This window comes from Octopus bimaculoides, unplaced genomic scaffold, assembly GCF_001194135.2.
Source record: "Octopus bimaculoides isolate UCB-OBI-ISO-001 unplaced genomic scaffold, ASM119413v2 Scaffold_254711, whole genome shotgun sequence".
NCBI classification, from domain to species: Eukaryota; Metazoa; Mollusca; class Cephalopoda; order Octopoda; family Octopodidae; genus Octopus; species Octopus bimaculoides.
Window position 1 is genome coordinate 1 of NW_026324903.1, and position 6,337 is coordinate 6,337.

Genomic DNA, 6,337 nt, shown 5'->3' on the forward strand with positions numbered 1-6,337 from the left:
TATATATATATATATATGACATAGATCAACTCTAACTTTTTAGACATATTATCTCTGATTATATTATCCAATGCAATATATTATTCCTCATTATACAATAATATAGGAAGTAAGAGAGATTTGGCCACTAATTCTAACAGCTTTTCCTACCCTATAGAGTCCCTCTTATTAACCTGAGACCCTGATGTGTAGAATGATGGTTATTAAGAACCAAAGGTTAATAAGGAAATAATTACCAGTTGTGTTTATAGATGTATTTCCATGCAGATATTGAATTGTACCATAAGCCATATGATTTAGTGTCTAATTAATTTTGGTCATTTTTCTTATCAAAGCAATATTGCATTCTATACTTAGAATAAAATTATTCTAGATTTCTAATGACTTACCATCATCATCATCGTTTTAATGTTCAGTTTTCCATACCTGCACGAGTCAGATAAAATTCGTCAATGTAGATTTACTGTAGCCAGATGGTCTCCCTGTCACTAATCACCTGATGTAATATTTCTCTCAGTCCTTTGAACATGAACAGTACAATGGTTGGACATGTTTTCATGGAAGATTGCAGCCACATGACATATTTGCTTGAACGATGACTTAGTTAACACTCAGCATGCAAACGTCAAAACAAGGACATGCACACACACATACACTCACACACATGCACACACTCATACACATACACTCACATATGCACACATACACACACACACACACACCAGGCACCTTTACAGCTTCCATCTGCTAAATTCACTCACAAGGCATTGCTCAACCCAGAGCTATAGTAGAAGAAACACACCTAAGATGCCATGCAGGTACTGAAACTAAAATCATTTGATTACAGTGCTAATTCCTTAACTATACTGCCATACCTATACCTGTGGCAGCCATGGTGAAACTTAGTCTGAAGATAATGATGGAACCATGATCTTTTTTTTTTGTGTAGGGCCTCTGAGACTGGCAGAAGGAAGAAAGGAAGTTATTTTTCAGACTGGAGACTGAACCAGAATGCTTGAAACTAAATGGTTGTTGCTAAAGGCACCCAAGGGAGGAGTAAGGGTGTTAAACTAGACAAATAACACATGATGTATTAGTTGGAGTGGTGTCTTCATCTTGATTGTTGTTTTTTCTAAATTTCAGTCTTTGTACACTCCAGCCTTCTCCATGTGTTTTGTTTTTCATCTTAATTGATAGCATTGCATTAACTAGTACTTTTATCAACTACGCTATGCCTGCAGTGTCAGAGTGAACTTTTGAGAATTATAAACCTCCATTAATGTCTTATGTTGGCTCCATGCACTTTCCGAGAGGTCAAGAGTTCAATCCCAGGCAAGGCACTAAGGTGAATTGCAAGACACCTGAAGAAGGCTGGAGCATACAACAGCTGAAATGTAGTGAAAGCAACAATCAAGATGAGGACATTACCCCCAACTAATACATAATATATAATTCCTCATCACAGAAATATAGAATTGAAATAACATGAATTTTGGTGGTGTTAACTCTTTCGATTACCAACCCATCTAGCACCATCTCTGGTTCTATGATACAAAAATCACTCACTTTAAAATGATCTTATTTAAATTAAAATTTTCAGACATGCTGTGTGGTAAGAAGTTTGCTTCTCAATCACATGGTTCCGAGTTTAGTCCTACTATGTGGTACCTTGGGTAAATGTCTTCTACTGTAGCCTTGGGCCGACCAAAGCCTTGTGAGTGGATTTGGTAGAGAGAAACTGAAAGACTGTCATATGTGTGTGTGTGTGTATGTATCTGTGTTTGTTTGTGTCTTTTCCCTCATCATCGCTTGACAATTGATGTTGATGTGTTTATGTCCTTGTAACTTAGTGGTTCAGTAAAAGAGAACAATAGAATAAGTACTAGGCTTACAAAAATTTCTTTGACTAAAACCTTTTAAGTTGGTGCTCCGGCATGGCCATAGTCTATTGACTGAAACAAGTAACAGAATACAATTTTATCATAGAACCTTTTATTAAGTTACATCATCATCATCATTTAATGTATGTTTCCATGCTGGCATGGGTTAGACGGTTTGACAGGATCTGACAAGCTGCAGGGCTATTCCCAAGCTCCAGTATCAGTTTCAGCATATCTACAGCTGGATGCTCTTCCTAATGCCTGTGTCCATGGTGCTTTTATTGTGCTGCTGGCACTAATGATGTTGCTTAGTAACTTACAAAACAGAAAAAGAGAGTAGGAAAAAAAGTTCCTGCTGCTAAATGGGTTGGAGAGTATTTGAGGCAGGGAAGTGATGAAGGCTAAGATGCCATAGAGCAAAGGTTCTCAGCATCAGTGGTACCATCCGCAATGGGGTGCTGGGCATGTCAGAGGGGCAAGTGGGAGTGTTGGTGAGGTAACATAATTAACACACTAAATTTTACCTATAGTAGTCACTATATTATGTGGGGGCACAATGGCTCAGTGGTTAGGGCAGCGGACTTGCGGTCATAGGATCGCGGTTTCGATTCCCAGACCAGGTGTTGTGAGGCTCCGGCAGGGGATAGTGGCAAACCCTGCTGTACTCTTTCACCACAACTTTCTCTCACTCTTACTTCCTGTTTCTGTTGTACCTGTAATTCAAAGGGTCAGCCTTGTCACACTGTGTCACGCTGAATATCCCCGAGAACTACGTTAAGGGTACACGTGTCTGTGGAGTGCTCAGCCACTTGCACGTTAATTTAACGAGCAGGCTGTTCTGTTGATCGGATCAACTGGAACCCTCGACGTCGTAAGCGACGGAGTGCCAACAACAACAATATTATACATGATAAAATAAGTAATGGTTATTATAATAAAATGAGAGATAAGTAGCGTGCAGCTATTTCTAGCAGGTTGAGTAACTGTGTAGAATCTATACAGTTGCTTGACCTGATGTAGGAAATTTAGCTAGATCTCATCAAGCACAGGCAAGTCATTAAACTTGCAATGTATAAAGTGAATTTCTAACTTTTGTCTTTATTAATCTTTTATCATTTCACTGTTAACAGCTTTTACAATCCAGTTTTTTAGTAAAATTTATAAACGATCATCCATGTTAAATTAGTTTAGTTGTGATACCTCACTTACCATTCAGGTGGGCACTAGACATAAAAACTTAGAAAGGGGTAATACAAAAATAAAATATGTTTAAGAACCACTGATCATAGCGGGACAAGTATATGTAACTTGCTATGGAGGGGACTTGTGACTGGGTGGGATTAGTTGGGAAGGAGATAAAGATGATAGTGATGGAGTGCTGATTATGAACAAGCTAATTACTTTATCAATTAGCTCCAAATTCTTAATTATTTTTAATATTAATTGAAAGGAAGGCATCAAGCTGACAGAATCCTTAGAATGTCATAAAAACAAATGCTTGGTGACATTTCTTTATATTTTGAGCTCCAGTTCTGCCAAGGTCAAAAGAATGTACAAGTCAAATTCTAGGGTTGATGTAACTGTACTCACTTGATGTAACTGTACCCACTTCTCTCAAAATTGCTGGCCTGGTGCCAAAAATTAGGAAGAAATATTAATTGAAACAAAGGTATTGAGCTTGCAGAATCAATAAATATGTCAGGCAATAGCGTTTCTTTGTTCTGAATTCAAATTCCACCAAGGTTGGTACTGTCTGTCACCCTTTTGAGGTCGATAAAATGAGTGCCAGTCAAGTATTAACGTCAATGTAATCAACTTACTTCCTCCCTTCAAGATTGCTGGCCTTTTTTGAAGCAATATTATAATTGAAAAACATGCAGGCAGTGTAATTCATTATAAATATGCCATAATTAACCTTTAAACATAAACTGACTTGTGTGAAACATTTTTTGAAAGATGCAACAAGAGTTGTCATTGATAAAACAAATGAATTTATGACAAGTGCTTTCCACAAAAGATGTGGACTGAGTATTGAACTGAAAAGAGGAAGTTAAGGGTTGTATTGTCTATGCAGGAATGGAGGATATTATTATGACTTATGGGATGTTTTTGATGAACAGAAAGACAGTTGAAGAGGTGAGGAATTCTTTGGAGATGACTAAGTTAAGAAGTATATATGGCTATATAAACCATGCCAAAGCAGATCATGGAGCGTGGTGAAGCTCTTTGGCTTTCCAGCTTCTGTCAAACCATTCAACCTATGCCAGTATGGAAAATGATGATGACAAAGTTTGTAAGGTCTTCTATGGGACAACCAGCTATGTTATATGACACAGTCAGTTAAAAGCAAAACTAAGTTTCATTAACAGAAGAATTCATAGATATATAATTACTGAAAGTATTTCAGATTAGCATTTAGTATTTAGTAACATAAAATTATATTTAAAAAAATAAGCAAAAAATGCAATGTCGACATGCATTTGTGCCGAGTATGCTTAACGATGAAATATGGTTGATCAAATTTCTCCATCCTCACCAATTTTAGCAGTGTGCAGCATTTTATCATTGACCTTTAGATGCTTCTATGAAATGTGTATTGATTTTCAGTTGATGCTTTTTATACAATCCCCAGGAGAATTTTTAAACTATATGCTTCTCACACCCTAGCATTCTGTAGCATGATTTTTATTGTTGTTGTTGTCATTGATATCTGTCAAATGGAGATTCAATCAGCCAATGCATGAGATAGTCTTGGTCACTGTTAGCTGAATCTTATGTCAAATCCATTTTATAATTAATTTTTAAAAACAGTTTTTTTTCACTGTTTTTTAAATACTTAATTAAATTAGTTGTTTTGTCATGGGACAGGAGATACATTTGGATCTGGAACTTGGAGAGATCAAATTTCAAAGGAAGAGAACCTAAATAAAGGTCATGTTTGCTCAATTTAATATTTATGACTCAGAAAAACAGCAACCACTGTTTTAACCACATAATTATTGACATCATTTGTAGGCAAGGAACATTAAACTTCAGTATCTCAAGGTTAATGTACTTATGGAGTGTTTACTGTTTCATTACTGGTCTTAGTAATTGAACTATGACCATGCTGGTGCACCTCCTCAAAGGGTTTTAGTCAATCATATTGATCCCACTACTTATTTCATCAATCTTTATTAATTGAATCTCAGAATTATGCTTTTTGACTCAATTTTGGTTTTAAACCACCAAACATAAGCATGCACATATGCACATGCATACACAAGTATACATGCATACATACATACATATATATATATATATATATATATATATATATAAGTGTATGTTTATGTGTTTGTCTGCATATATACTTATGTTTGTATGTGCATATATATATATATATATGCATGTATGCATATATACACACACATATGTATATATATATGTGTATACACACACACATACATACATATAAAATGTATAACCCAATCTATAGTAGAAAATATAGCAATCTGCATTACTAACCTCTCAGCGAATGAGGAAGTATTTAAATTAAATGAGGATTTTTATAATTTCACATTAGAGAAGGCAAGATATAGAGAAAAATTAGAATTCTTTGATGGTAGTAAAAGTAGAAATAATATAAATAGCAGGATGGCCCATTCTGACTATAATCAGAATAGTATGCATAATATGAAGAACACCACTAACCAAAGAGAACAGAGAATAGGAAGAGTTAAAGATAGGAAATATGTGCAATTAGAATATAACAATAGAGTACATAGAAACAAAAAGATGAGTACATATTTATTTGAATATGTGCCAAATAAAGTACAAAGTGGCTTAGATATGAATGGACCTATGAAGAGGTCCTGTTCAAATAGAGTAGATAAACAATACATAAACTCTATACATAGTAATATACAAATGATTGACAAATATAATGTCAAATATAATAGCAAACAATTATGTAATAATCAATCAATGCTGTAATAAGAACCAGATAAATAGAGTACACACTTTTACAAAAAGCTTAGGTAGAAATAGAAATACACACTTCAGTAATATGGACAACTCTAGTTATATCAAATGGTATATAATTACCTTTCGAAAATTAATAATTTCCAATATACCAAAATTGCTTATTCGGCATTCATCATCATCATCATCATCGTTTAACGTCCGCTTTCCATGCTAGCATGGGTTGGACGATTTGACTGAGGACTGGTGAAACCGGATGGCAACACCAGGCTCCAGTCTGATTTGGCAGAGTTTCTACAGCTGGATGCCCTTCCTAACGCCAACCACTCAGAGAGTGTAGTGGGTGCTTTTACGTGTCACCCGCACGAAAACGGCCACGCTCGAAATGGTGTCTTTTATGTGCCACCCGCACAAGCCAGTCCAGGGGCACTGGCAACGATCTCGCTCGAAAATCCTACAGGAGCCAGTCAGGCGGTACTGGCAACGGCCACGCT